This window comes from Arachis duranensis, chromosome 6, assembly GCF_000817695.3.
Source record: "Arachis duranensis cultivar V14167 chromosome 6, aradu.V14167.gnm2.J7QH, whole genome shotgun sequence".
Lineage (NCBI taxonomy): Eukaryota > Viridiplantae > Streptophyta > Magnoliopsida > Fabales > Fabaceae > Arachis > Arachis duranensis.
The window spans coordinates 26,680,500-26,696,007 of NC_029777.3; the positions used below are offsets into that span (position 1 = coordinate 26,680,500).

General features: G+C 39.3%; 1 non-coding gene across 1 annotated transcript; it reads left to right on the top strand.

Moving 5' to 3' along the window:
• Positions 1-5,753: 5,753 nt before the first annotated feature.
• Positions 5,754-5,861, top strand: LOC127740326 (small nucleolar RNA R71). The gene has a single exon (XR_008001005.1). It is a non-coding gene; the product is annotated as a small nucleolar RNA R71 (small nucleolar RNA).
• Positions 5,862-15,508: the final 9,647 nt, after the last annotated feature.

Here is a 15,508-nt window from a genome sequence, read left to right on the forward strand (position 1 = left end):
TGTTCATAAGTGAGAATGGTGATGAGCGTCACATAATCATCACATTCATCAGGTTCTTGGGTGCGAATGGATATCTTAGAATAAGAATAAGCGTGAATTGAATAGAAGAACAATAGTACTTTGCATTAATACTCGAGGTGCAGCAGAGCTCCACGCCTTAATCTATGGTGTGTAGAAACTCCACCATTGAAAATACATAAGTGATAATGGTCCAGGCATGGCCGAATGGCAGCCCCCATCAGAGTCTAAGATAGCATAAAACTTAACTCCCAGCTCCCTAGTACAATAGTGAAAAGTCCTATTTATACTAAACTAGTTACTAGGGTTATAGAGATAAGTGAATGATGCAGAAATCCACTTCCGGGGTCCACTTGGTGTGTGCTTGGGCTGAGCATTGAAGCTTTCACGTGTAGAGGCCTTCCTTGGAGTTAAACGTCAAATTGTAATGTGTTTTTGGTGTTTAACTCTGGTTTGTGATGTGTTTCTGGCGTTTTACTCCAGAATGCAGCATGGAGCTAGTGTTGAACGCCAGTTTGCGTTGTCTAAACTCGAATAAAGTATGAACTATTATATATTGCTGGAAATCCCTGGATGTCTACTTTCCAAAGATATTAATATTGCTCCATTTGGAGCTCCATAGCTCCAGAAAATCCATTTCGAGTGCAAGGAGGTCAGAATCCAACAGCATCTGTAGTCCTTTTTCAGCCTCCTCTCAGATTTTTGCTCAGGTCCCTCAGTTTCAGCCAGAAAATACTTGAAATCACAGAAAAACACACAAACTCATAGTAAAGTTCTGAAATGTGAATTTTACATAAAAACTAATAAAAAAATATCCCTAAAAGTAGCTAGATCCTACTAAAAACTACCTAAAAACAATGCCAAAAAGCGTATAAATTATCCGCTCATCACAACAGCAAACTTAAATTGTTGCTTGTCCCCAAGCAACTGAAATTCAAATAGGATAAAAAGAAGAGAATACACTATAAATCCTAAAATATCAATGAATATTAGTTCTAATTAGATGAGCATGACTTGTAGCTTTTTGCTTCTGAACAGTTTTGGCATCTCACTTTATCCTTAGAAGTTTAGAATGATTGGCATCAATAGGAACTCAGAGTTCAGATAGTGTTATTGATTCTCCTAGTTAAGTATGTTGATTCTTGAACACAGCTACTTTTATGAGTCTTGGTTGTGGCCCTAAGCACTTTGTTTTTCAGTATTACCACCGGATACATAAATGCCACAGACACATGATTGGGTGAACCTTTTCAGATTCTGACTCAGCTTTGCTAAAGTCCCCATTTAGAGGTGTCCATGGTTCTTAAGCACACTCTTTTTGCTTTGGATCATGACTTTAACCACTCAATCTCAAGCTTTTCACTTGGACCTGCATGCCACAAGCACATGATTAAGGACAGCTTGATTCAGCCGCTTAGGCCAGGATTTTATTCCTTTAGGCCCTCCTATCCATTGATGCTCAAAGCCTTGGATCCTTTTTACCCTTTCCTTTTAGTTTTAAGGGCTATTGGCTTTTTCTGCTTGCTTTTTCTCTTTCTTTCTTTTTTTTTATTTTCACCATTTTTTCTCTTCTTTTTTTTCACTGCTTTTTCTTACTTCAAGAATCAATTTTATGATTTTTCAGATCATCAATATCATTTCTCTTTTTCATCATTCTTTCAAGAGCTAACAATTTTAACATTCATAAATAACAAGATAAAAAGTATGCACTGTTCAAGCATTCATTCAGAAAACAAAAAGTATTGTCACCACATCAATATAATTAAACTAATTTCAAAGATGAATTCGAAACTCATGTACTTCTTATTCTTTTGTATTAAAAACATTTTTCATTTAAGAAAGGTGAAGGATTCGTGGAATTATTCATAGCCTTAAGACATAGTTACTAAATACTAATGATCATGTAGTAAAGACTCAAAACATAGACAAACATAAAGCATAAAACTGAAAAACAGAGAGATAAGAACAAGGAAGTTAAGGAATGAGTCCACCTTAGTGAGGGTGGCACCTTCTTCTTGAAGAACCAATGGTGTTCTTGAGCTCCTCTATGTCTCTTCCTTGCCTTTGTTGCTCCTCCCTCATAGCTCTTTGATCTTATCTAATCTCATTGAGAATGATGGAGTGCTCTTGGTGTTCCACCCTTAATTGGTTCATGTTATGACTCAATCCTTCTAGAGAAGTGTTGAATTATTCCCAATAGTTGTTTGGAGGAAAATGCATCCCTTGAGGCATCTCAGGGATTTCTTGATGATGAGCTTCCTCATGCGTCTCTTGAGATCCATGAATGGGCTCTCTTGTTTGCTCAATCCTCTTCTTAGTGATGGGCTTGTCCTCTTCAATGAGGATGTCTTCTTCTATGACAACTCTATCTAAGTTGCATAGATAGCAAATTAGGTGAGGAAAGGCTAGCCTTGCCAAGGTAGAAGGCTTTTCGCCTACTTTGTAGAGTTCTAGAGAGATGACTTCATGAACTTCTACTTCCTCTCCAATCATGATGCTATGGATCATGATGGCCCGATCCATAGTTACTTCGGATCGGTTGCTAGTGGGGATGATGGAGCGTTGGATGAACTCAAACCATCCTCTAGCCACAGGCTTAAGGTCCAGTCTTCTCAATTGAACTGGCTTGCCTTTTGAGTCTCTTTTCCATTGAGCTCCTTCCACACATATGTCCATGAGGACTTGGTCCAACCTTTGATCAAAGTTGACCCTTCTAGTGTAGGGGCGTGCGTCTTCTTGCATCATAGGCAAGTTGAACGACAACCTTACGTTCTCCGGACTGAAATCTACGCATTTTCTCTGAACCATTGCAAGCCAATTCTTTGGGTTTGGGTTCATGCTTTGATCATGGTTCTTAGTGATCCATGTGTTTGCATAGAACTCTTGAACCGTTAAGATTCTGACTTGTTGAATAGGATTGGAGAGAACTTCCCATCCTCTTCTTCTAATCTCTTATCGGATCTCCAGATATTCGCCCTTTTTGAGCTTAAAAGGGACCTCAGGGATCACCTTTTTCTTGGCCACAACTTCATAGAAGTGGTCTTGATGGGCTTTTGAGATGAATCTCTCCATCTCCCATGACTCAGAGGTGGAAGCAATTGCCTTCCCTTTCATCTTTCTTGAGGTTTCTCTGGCCTTAGGTGCCATCAATGGTTATAGAAAAATAAAAAAGCTATGCTTTTACCACACCAAACTTAGAATGTTGCTTGCCCTCGAGCAAAAAAAGAAAGAATAGAAGAAGAAGAAGATATGGAGGAGAGGGAGAGAGGTTTGGGTTTCGGCCAAGGGGGAGAAGAAAGGGTTGTGTTGTGTGAAAATGAAGAAGGATGGATGGGTTTATATAGTGGAGGGAGAGGGGTTTGGGTTCGGTCATTTAGGGTGGGTTTGTGTGGAAAAGAGATTTTGAATTTGAAGGTAGGTGGGGTTTATGGGGAAGAGTGGATGAATGTGATTGGTGAAGGGGTAATGGGGAAGAGAGATTGATGTGATTGGTGAAGGGCATAGTGTTATTGGATTATGTGAATAAGAGAGAAGTGGGATAGGTGGGGATCCTATGGGGTCCACAGATGTTGAGGTGATCCTGTGGGGTCCACAGATCTTGAGGTGTAAAGAGTTTTTCATCCCTGCACCTTTTAGGCGTGTAAAACGTCCTCTGTATGCAATCCTAGCGTTTAACGCCAGACTGCAGCTTGTTTCTGGTGTTAAACACCCAAATGTAGCCTGTTTCTGGCGTTTAACGCCAACCTGATGCTTGTTTCTGGCATTAAACGCCAGCTTGGTGCTTGTTTCTGGTGTTAAACGCCAGACAGATGCTTGTTTCTGGCGTTTAAACGCCAGACAGCTCTTCCTCCAGGGTGTGCTTTTTCTTCTACTATTTTTTATTCTGTTTTTAATTTTTGCAATTGTTTTGTGACTCCACATAATCATAAACCTAATAAAACATAAAAGAACAATAGAAATATATATAAGTAAAAATTGGGTTGCCTCCCAATAAGCGCTTCTTTAATGTCAATAGCTTGATTGTGAGCTCTCATGGAGCTTCACAGATGTTCAAAGCATGATGAGGGCCTCCCAACACCAAACATAGAGTTTGAATGTGGGGGCTTCTCAACACCAAACTTAGAGTTTGGTTGTGGCCTCCCAACACCAAACTTAGAGTTTGATTGTGGGGGCTTTGTTTGACTCTGTATTGAGAGAAGCTTTTCATGCTTCCTCTCCATGTTTGTTGAGAAAGATCCTTGAGCTTTAATCACAAGGTAGTCCCTATTCAATTGAAGGACTAGCTCTCCTCTGTTAACATCAATCACAGCTCCTGCTGTGGTTAGGAAGGGTCTTCCAAGGATGATGCATTCATTCTCATCCTTCCCAGTGTCTAGGATTATGAAATCAGCAGGGATGTAAAGGCCTTTAACCTTCACTAACACGTCCTCTACCAATCCATAAACTTGTTTTATTGACTTGTCTGCCATCTCTAATGAGATTCTTACGGCTTGTACCTCAAAGATCCCCAGTTTCTCCATTACAAAGAGTGGCATAAGATTTATACCTGACCCCAGGTCACACAGAGCCTTCTCAAAGGTCATGGTGCCTATGGTACAGGGTATTAAGAATTTACCAGGATCTTCTTTCTTTTGAGGTAAAGTTTGCTAAACCCATGTATTTAGTTCATCAATGAGCAAGGGAGGTTCATCTTTCCAAGTCTCATTACCAAACAACTTGGCATTCAACTTCATGATGGCTCCTAGATATTGAGCAACTTGCTCTTCAGTTACTTCTTCATCCTCTTCAGAGGAAGAATAGTTCTCAGAGCTCATGAATGGCAGAAGAAAGTTTAATGGAATCTCTATGGTCTCTATATGAACCTCAGATTCCTTTAGGTCCTCAATAGGGAACTCCTTTCTGTCTAGAGGACGTCCCATGAGGTCTTCCTCATTGGGATTCACGTCCTCCCCTTCCTCTTTGGATTCGACCATTTTGATTATATCAATGGCCTTGCACTCTCTTTTTGGATTCTCTTATGTATTGCTTGGGAGAGTACTAGGAGGAGTTTCAGTGATTTTCTTATTCAGCTGACCCACTTGTGCCTCCAGGTTTCTAATGGAGGACCTTGTTTCAGTCATAAAACTGAGAGTGGCCTTAGATAGACCAGAGACTAAGTTTGCCAAGCTAGAAGGATTCTGCTCATAATTCTCTGTCTGTTGTTGAGATGATGATGGAAAAGGTTTGCTATTGCTAAACCTGTTTCTTCCACCATTGTTATTATTGAAGCCTTGCTTCTATGGATCCTCCCATGAAAAATTCAGATGATTTCTCCTTGAAGGGTTATAGGTGTTGCCAAAGGCTTCACCCATATAATTTACCTCTGCCATTGCAGGGTTCTCAGGTTCATAAGCTTCTTCTTCAGAAGATGCTTCTTTAGTATTGTTGGATGCATTTTACAATCCATTCATACTTTGAGATATCATATTGACTTGTTGGGTCAATATTTTGTTCTGAGCCAGTATGGCATTCAGAGCATCAATTTCAAGAACTCCCTTCTTCTGAGGCGTCCCATTACTCACAGGATTCCTCTCAGAGGTGTACATGAATTGGTTATTTGTAACCATGTCAATGAGTTCTTGAGCTTCTGCAGGCATTTTCTTTAGGTGAATGGATCTACCTGCAGAATGGTCCAGTGACATCTTAGAGAACTCAGATAGACCATCATAGAATATATCCAAAATGGTCCACTCTGAAAGCATGTCAGAAGGACACTTTTTGGTCAACTGCTTGTATCTTTCCCAAGCTTCATAGAAGGATTCACCATCTTTTTACCTGAAAGTCTGAACATCCACTCTAAGCTTGCTTAGCTTTTGAGGAGGAAAAAACTTGGCCAAGAAGGCCGTGACCAGCTTATCCCAAGAGTCCAGGCTATCTTTAGGTTGTGAGTCCAACCATGTTCTAGCTCTGTCTCTTACAGCAAAAAGGAAAAGCATGAGCCTGTAAACTTCAGGATCTACTCCATTAGTCTTAACAATATCACAGATCTGTAAGAACTCAGTTAAAAACTGATAGGGATCTTTGATGGAAGTCCATGAAACTTGCAGTTCTGTTGCATTAGAACAACTAATTGAGGCTTCAGCTCAAAATTATTTGCTCTAATGGCAGGGATTGAGATGCTTCTTCCATAAAAATTGGAAGTAGGTGTAGTATAATCACCAAGCATCATCCTTGCATTGTTGGCATTGTTGTTATTTTCGGCTGCCATGTCTTCTTCTTTTACGAATGTTTCTATCAAGTCCTCTCCAGAGGGTTGTGCTTTAGCTTCCCTTAGCTTCCTCCTTAGAGTCCTTTCAGGTTCAGGATCTGCTTCAACAAGAATGTTCTTGTTCTTGTCCTTGCTCTTGCTCATATGAAAAAGAAGAGAACAGAAAAGAAGAGGAATCATCTATGTCACAGTATAGAGATTCCCTTATGTGAGTAGAAGAAGAAAATTAGAAGAAAAGAGAAGAAGAATATTTTTGTTTTTATTTTAATTATTAATTAAATTCAAATTTATAAAAAAGAATAAAATTAAAATTTAAAATAATTAGTTAATTAAAAGAATTTTGAAAAAGGGTGAGGAATTTTCGAAAATTAGAGAGAGAAAAATAGTTAGGTGGTTTTGAAAAAGATAAGAAGTTAGAAAAGATTTTTAAATTGATTTTGAAAAAGATATGATTGAAAAGGATATGATCAAAAAGATATGATCGAAATTTATCTTGAAAAAGATTTGAAAAAAATTAAAAAAATTTGATTTTTAAAATTAAAATTGGTTACTTGACTAACAAGAAACTAAAAGATATGATTCTAGAATTTAAAGATTGAACCTTTCTTAACAAGAAAGTAATAAACTTCAAATTTTTTAATCAATCACATTAATTGTTAGTAAAGTTTCGAAAAATATGAAATAAAGATAAGAAAAAGATTTTGAAAATCAATTTTAAAAAATTTTCGAAAATATAAAAGAAAAATGAAAAGGATTTGATTTTTGAAAAAGTTTTGAAAAGATAAGATTTTTAAAATTGAAATCTTGACTTGACTAACATGAAACAACTTATTTTAAAAATTTTTGACAAAGTCAACCCAAAGATTTCGAAAATTATGAGGAAAATAACGAAAAGATATTTTTTTTATTTTTTTGAATTTAATGAAGAGATAGAAAAACAACTAAATGACTCAAAACATAAAAATTATGAATCAAAACACATGATGCATGCAAGAACACTATGAATGTCAAGATGAACACCAAGAACACTTTGAAGATCATGATGAACATCAAGAACTTATTTTTGAAAAATTTTTCAAGAATAGAAAAACATGCAAGACACCAAACTTAGAGATTTTTTATGTTTAGACAAATAAAAAAATTTTGAAAGATTTTTGAAAACTTTTTGAAAAGAAAATTACCTAATCTGAGCAACAAGATGAATCGTCAGTTGTCCAAACTCGAACAATCCCCGGCCACGGCGCTAAAAACTTGATAGGCAAAATTGTGACTCATACTTTTCACAACTCGAACAATTTCTGGCAACGGCTCCAAAAACTTGGTGCACAATACCATGGTTCACACACATTCTTCACAACTTCGCACAACTAACCAGCAAGTGCACTGGGTCATCCAAGTAATAAACCTTACGTGAGTAAGGGTCGATCCCACGGATATTGTTGGTATGAAGCAAGCTATGGTCATCTTGTAAATCTCAGTCAGGCGGATTCTACTGGTTATAATGGTTTTCGAATATAAAGATAAATAAAGCATAAAATAAAGATAGAGATACTTATGTAATTCATTGGTGGGAATTTCTGATAAGCGCATGAAGATACTGTGTTCCTTCTGAATCTCTGCTTTCCTACTGTTTTCATACAATTATTCTTACTCCTTTCCATGGCAAGCTGTATGTTAGGGGATCACCGTTGTCGATGGCTACCGTCTGTCCTCTCAGTGAAAATGGTCCAGGTGCACTGTCACCGCACGGCTAATCATCTATCAGTTCTCGATCATGCAGGAATAGGATTTACTATCCTTTTGCATCTGTCACCACGCCCTACAGTCGCGAGTTTGAAGCTCGTCACAGTCATTCAATCCCTGAATCCTACTCGAAATACCACAGACAAGGTTTAGACTTTCCAGATTCTCAAGAATGCTGCCAATGGATTCTAGCTTATACCACGAAGATTCTGATTAAGGAATCCAAGAGATATTCATTCAAGCTTATTTGCATGTAGAACGAAAGTGGTTGTCAGGCACACGTTCATAAGTGAGAATGGTGATCAGCGTCACATAATCATCATATTCATCAGGTTCTTGGGTGCGAATGGATATCTTAGAATAAGAATAAGCGTGAATTGAATAGAAGAACAATAGTACTTTGCATTAATACTCGAGGTGCATTAATGCTATCCATTTTGGCGTTTAATTCCCACTTGGCTGCCTCTTTGGGCATTTAACGCCTAGTCAGATACCCTGACTGGCATTAAACGCCAGGAATCCTTCTTTACTGGGCGTTTTTCTAAACGCCCAGAATGCTGCCATTTCTGGCGTTAAACTCCCAGAATGCTGTCCATTCTGGCGTTTATCGCCCAGAATGATATCTTTACTGGCGTTAAACGCCCAGAATGATAGCCATTCTAGCGTTTAACGCCCAAAGTGCCTCTTTACTGGCGTTTTAATGCCAGTGAGCTCTCTTTTTTTTAATAAGGAGAGAGAAAAAAAAACAAAATGAAACAAAACATAAAATTTTAAGATCAAAACAAAGAATGTATGCAAGAACACTTTGAATGTCAAGATGAACACCAAGAACACTTTGAAGATCATGATGAACATCAAGAACATATTTTTGAAAATTTTTAAGAAAAGAAAGACATGCAAGACACCAAACTTAGAAATTTTTAATGTTTAGACAATATGAATTTGAAAATGCATAAGAAAAACAAGAAAAAACACAAACAAGAAAATTTAAAGATCAAATAAGGAAAATCTTCAAGAACAACTTGAAGACAAAGAAAGACATGATGAATTTTTGAAAATTTAAGAAAGAAAGACATGCAAGACACCAAACTTAGAATTTGACACTAGACTCAAACAAGAAGCACAAATTTTTTTTTGGTTTTTATGATTTTAAAAGTTTTTTTGTATTTTTCGAAGATAAAAGTAAAAATCTTAAACATAAAATAAAATTATCCAATCTAAGCAACAAGATGAACCGTCAGTTGTCCAAACTCAAACAATCCCTGGCAACGGCGCCAAATACTCGATGCACAGAATTGTGATCACACTTTTCACAACTCCACACAACTAACCAGCAAGTGCACTGGGTTGTCCAAGTAATACATTACGTGAGTAAGGGTCGATCCCACAGAGATTGACGACTTGAAACAAGATATGGTCATCTTGTAAATCTTAGTCAGGCGGATTCAAATGGTTATGAGATTTTGATAGTTAAAAGATAGATAAAACGTAAAATAAAATAAAGATACTTATGTAATTCTTTGGTGGGAATTTCAGATAAGCGTTTGGAGATGCTTTGTTGCTTCTGAACCTCTGCTTTCCTATTGTCTTCATCCAATCATGCGTGCTTCCTTCCATGGCAAGCTGTATGTTGGTGGATCACCGTTTTCAATGGCTACCATCCGTCCTCTCAGTGAAAATGGTCCAGGTACAGTTTTTGCACGGCTAATTGATGAGCGGATAATTTATACGCTTTTTGGCATTGTTTTTAGTATGTTTTTAGTATGTTTTAGTTAGTTTTTAGTATATTTTTATTAGTTTTTAGTTAAAATTCACTTTTCTAGATTTTACTATGAGTTTGTGTATTTTTCTGTGATTTCAGGTATTTTTTGGCTGACATTGAGGGACCTGAGCAAAAATCTGATTCAGTGGCTGAAAAGGACTGCAGATGCTGTTGGATTCTGACCTCCCTGCACTCAAAGTGAATTTTCTAGAGCTACAGAAGTCCAATTGGCGCGCTCTTAACGGCGTTGGAAAGTAGACATCCTGGGCTTTCCAGCAATATATAATAGTTCATACTTTGCTCGAGATTTGATGGCCCAAACTGGCGTTCCAAATCAGCTCGAAACTGCCCGGCGTTAAACGCCGGAACTGGCACAAAAATTGGAGTTAAACGCCCAAACTGGCATAAAAGCTGGCATTTAACTCCAGAAGAAGTCTCTACACATGAAAGCTTCAATGCTCAGCCCAAGCACACACCAAGTGGACCCCGGAAGTGGATTTTTACGTCATTTACTCATTTCTGTATACCCTAGGTTACTAGTTCACTATTAATAGGACCTTTTGATATTGTATCTCTACCTCATGACACTTTACATGTTTCTTATTGTATCTTCTACAGCATGAGTCTCTAAACCCCATGGTTGGGGGTGAGGAGCTCTGCTGTGTCTTGATGGATTAATGCAATTACTACTATTTTTCATTCAAACACGCTTGCTTCTATTCTAAGATATCACTTGTTCCTAAACATGATGAATGTGATGATCTGTGACACTCATCATCATTCTCACCTATGAACGTGTGCCTGACAACCACCTCCGTTTTACCTTAGATTGAGTAGATATCTCTTGGATTCCTTAATCAGAATTTTCGTGGTATAAGCTAGAATTGATGGCGTCATTCAAGAGAATCCGGAAGGTCTAAACCTTGTCTGTGGTGTTCTGAGTAGGATTCAAGGATTGAATGATTGTGACGAGCTTCAAACTCCTGAAGGCTGGGCGTTAGTGACAGACGCAAAAGAATCACTGGATTCTATTCCAACCTGATTGAGAACCGACAGATGATTAGCCGTGCTGTGACAGAGCGCGTTGAACATTTTTACTGAGAGGATGGGAGGTAGCCATTGACAACGGTGAAACCCTACATACAGCTTGCCATGGAAGGAGCCTTGCGTGCATGAAGAAGAAGACAGTAGGAAAGCAGAGACTCAGAAGATAGAGCATCTCCAAAACCTCAACCTGTTCTCCATTACTGCAAAACAAGTACTTGTTTCATGTTCTTTTACTTTTCACGATTAAACCTGATAATTATTGATATCCTAACTAAGAGTTACAAGATAACCATAGCTTGCTTCAAGCCGACAATCTCCGTGGGATCGACCCTTACTCACGTAAGGTATTACTTGGACGACCCAGTGCACTTGTTGGTTAGTTGTGCGGAATTACAAAAGTGTGATTGCAATTTCGTGCACCACTAATCATCTGTCGGTTCTCACTTGTGTCGGAATAGGATCTCTCTATCCTTTTGCACACTGTCACTGCACCCAACACTCGCGAGTTTGAAGCTCGTCACAGTCATCCATTCCCAGATCCTACTCAGAATACCACAGACAAGGTTTAGACTTTCTGGATCTCAGGAATGCTGCCAATTGGTTCTAGCCTATACCACGAAGGTTCTAATCTCACGGTTTCGAATACTCTATTGTCAGGAGAGGCGAGTCAAATTCGTGAGATCAGAGACCCAAGAGATTATACTCTAGCTGTCGTCCAATGACTACGTTGAACATCATGAAGACCGCTTGTGGTTGTCAGGCACGCGGATCTTGGCTAAGCGAGTAACGAAGATAGTGGGTGATTGTCACGGGTCACCCCTTTATTCTGACTTAACTAAATTAAGTACGAGAGTATATCTTGGAAAAGAAGTAGGCGTGAATTGAAAGAGAAACAATAGTACTTGCATCAATTCATGAAGAACAACAGAGCTCCTCACCTTAATCTATGAGGTGTAGAAACTCCACCGTAGAAAATATATAAGAGAAAAAGGTCTAGGCATGGCCGAATGGCCAGCCTCCCTCCAAGTGATCAAAAAGATCAAAAGATGATCCAAAGCTGAAATACAATAGTCAAAAGTGCTATTTATACTAAACTAGTTACTAGGGATTACAGAAATTAAGTAACTAAGTGCAGATAGTGCAGAAAGCCACTTCCGGAGCCCACTTGGTGTGTTCTTGGGTGGAGCATTGAGCTTTACACGTGCATAGGCCTTTTCTAGAGTTTAACACCAGCTTGGATGCCAGTTTGGGCGTTTAACTCCAGCTCTGGTGCCAATTTCGGCGTTTTACGCCAAAAAATGGTCTCTGGTGGGCGTTTCAATGCCAGTTTGGGCCATCAAATCTCGAACAAAGTATGAACTATTACACTTTTCTGGAAAGCCCAAGATGTCTACTTTCCAACGCAATTGAGAGCGCACCAATTGGGCTTTTCTAGCGCCAGAAAATCCACTTCGAGTGTAGGAGGGTCAGAATCAGACTTTTGCTCAAGCCCCTCAATTTAAGCCAGAAAATACCTGAAATTACAGAAAAACACACAAACTCATAGTAAAGTCCAGAAATGTGATTTTTGCATAAAAAGTAATAAAAGTATACTAAAAGGTAACTAAAACATACTAAAAACTATGTAAAAACAATGCCAAAAAGCGTATAAATTATCCGCTCATCAGGTCTTCAAGAGGAACCCCTCCATAGGAACAATTGTTCTGCACTAAAGTGATGAGTTGTGGCTTCAACTCAAAGTTATTGGCATGAACATTTGGAGTAAGTATGCTGCTTCCGCAGTTCCTTGGGTTAGGAATGGTATATGAAGCCAATACTCTTCTGGCAGGTGGTTTATTGTTATTAGCAACCTCCTCAGGTGGATTATGCATATTATCCTCCATAAGTTGATTTTCTTGCTCTAAGTCCTCTTCACCAATTACCCCCTTCCCTCTTGCTTCTCTTCCAAGTCTCAGGAAGGTTCTTTCAGGCTCAGAATCAAAAGAGGTGGGTGCTCCTCTCCTTCCTCCTAGCATGCACAATCACAAACAAACCAAGTGAAAAATGCACACTCCGATGACAGAGTGTTGTTAGAGGGTTAGATGACACAAAGTGTCGAACAGTTAGTGTGCTTTAAACAAAATGAAAGAAAAATGCCTAGTCTAGACTACCACTCACTTAATCATTGTTAATCTTTACCAATCCCCGGCAACGGCGCCAGAAACTTGATACGTAAAAAATATAATTTCACGTATTAACCACTGGCAAGTATACCAGGTCGTATCAAGTAATAAAACTCACTTAGAGTGAGGTCGATCCCACGAGGATTAGTGGATTAAGCAATTTTTAGTTAAAGGGTGTTCTAGTTAGGCAGACAATTTGTAATTTCTTGAGATATTTAACATGAAAATTGTTCCGAGGGTTACCTAAAATTGTAGGTCGATCTCGGATGAGATCTTCTGTAATGGCCGGAGTTGCTGTGTCCGATTTGTTGGACTTGGTGGCGGTGCTGATTCCTTCGTCCCCAGAGGGTGAGGGGTACCTGCAAGGGACTCCGATGCTTAAGTTAGCAAGGGTATTAAACAGGTATTGAGTAGAATCAGAGTATGAGTTATACCTGGGTGCTCTAGTGTATTTATAATGGTGGGGAGTGACCTTTCCGGAGATAAGATAGTTATCTTATCTTATCTTTGAGTGAGGTCTTCTTATCTTCAAGGGAATCGTCTTTATCTCTACGGGCTTGGGCTGCCCTTGGATTCGGGACGTGTTCCTCTGTTTGGGCCCTTTATTGGGCTTTCCTGTGACTTAGCCGAGCTCTTTGAGAAGAGGTCAGATCATCCTGATCTCGGGTCGGACAGCTTTGACCCATGGTATGAACAGTGCCCCTGCTCGAGCTCGGTCTTCCTTTTGAGGTTGAGTCTTTAGTTTTAAGACTTTTGATCCTTCTCGGGTGAAGCCAAACTCGAGCATTTCGTCGCTTTCGTCTTTGTAGGGTTCCCTTTTTGAATGCAAAACATTTTGCCTCCTTTGAAAACGCGCGCTTTTGGATTAGCGTCCTGGCCTTGGGAATGTGTGAGGGTTTTTAATGCCCCATTAATTGGTTTTTGATGCTCCGTTTCTTTGTTCTTTTTGAACTTTTCACAAAACAGTTTCTCTTCTCTATTTCGTAACTCTTTTCTTTTCTCACCTTCCCTGAAAACTTACATTTCTTTGGTGTCTCACGTGGTTTTGGCGATCGTGAGTGCTTCCGACGGCGTCTTCTGGTCTCCTCGTCTTCGACCCTCTTCCACATTCTTCTCTTTTTTTTCCCAAGTTGGTTTTTCTTTTTTCTTCCATCGTTTCTTTAACTGTTCTGCAATTTTTGAAGTTTTGACTAAGTGCATGTTGGCGAGCTTGAATCTTTGTATGTTATCACGCTTGGTTTATCATTGTAGTGCACGCCCTCTGGTCTTCTTTTTGCCTTTATGTATGCTTTTGGGTGTTTTCTCTTGATTTGGATTTTTAGGGTTTCGATGCTACTCTTGTTTGCTAAACTTTGTTATTTTGAGGAAATTTGCTCCTTTCGATGGTTTGTTGTGTTCTGTTGATTGCTTTTCGAATATGGCTTCGTGAAGGGTCTTTTTTCTTTTGGCATCTTATTTGTGTTTCTTCTTTTTGGGATGTTACTTTCTGGGGGAAAGGTTCTTCTTTGCCTTCACTACGAATTTTGCTGGGGCGTTTATCTTGTAGATTTTCCTGAATCTTTATTCCCTGATTGCCTCCAAAGGATACCTTGGGTTGTGTCCTGGGGTTTTCCTTTTTATCTGCTGTACTGCGCTGAATTGTGCTGTCCGAGTCGTTTTGATTTCGTCTGGGATGTTTTTACCTTTTTAGTAATCCAATCTTTTTTCTTGTTTGAAGGACTAGTTGGCCATGTCTTCCCAAAAAAATATTGTCGAGGTGTCTCCTAAGGTTCCCGAAGGGATGTCCGATTGGCTGAACTCTCTTATTTTGCTGTGTGTTTCTTTAGCCGATTCTGAATTTTGTGTGACGCTTAGAAGGCATCATCGTGTCTGTAGTAGCGAGGATCAGGAGGGCAATTACGAGTTAGTAGCACCTGATTCTGGTGATAGAGTTTGCTTCCCAGTCCTGATCCAGGGGGAGCGTCCCTTCTTCTATGCTTATGACTTCTTTTTTAGCCAAATGAACATCACCTTTCCTTTTACTTCTTTTGAAACTGACCTGTTATGGTCTTGTAACGTAGCCCCTTTGCAGCTCCATCCGAATTCATGGGGCTTCATCAAGATTTTTCAGCTTGTTTGTCAAGAATTTGGTGTCACGCTGGTGCACGAAATTGCAATCCCGCACAACTAACCAGCAAGTGCACTGGGTCGTCCAAGTAATACCTTACGTGAGTAAGGGTCGATCCCACGGAGATTGTCGGCTTGAAGCAAGCTATGGTTATCTCGTAAATCTTAGTTAGGATATCAGAAATTATCAGGATTGATTGTGAAAAGTAAAAGAACATGAAATAAGTACTTGTTTCGCAGTGATGGAGAATAGGCTGAGGCTTTGGAGATGCTCCATCTTCTGAATCTCTGCTTTCCTACTGTCTTCTTCTTCAAGCACGCAAGGCTCCTTCCATGGCAAGCTGTATGCAAGGGTTTCACTGTTGTCAGTGGCTACCTCCCATCCTCTCAGTGGAAATGTTCAACGCACCCTGTCACGGCACG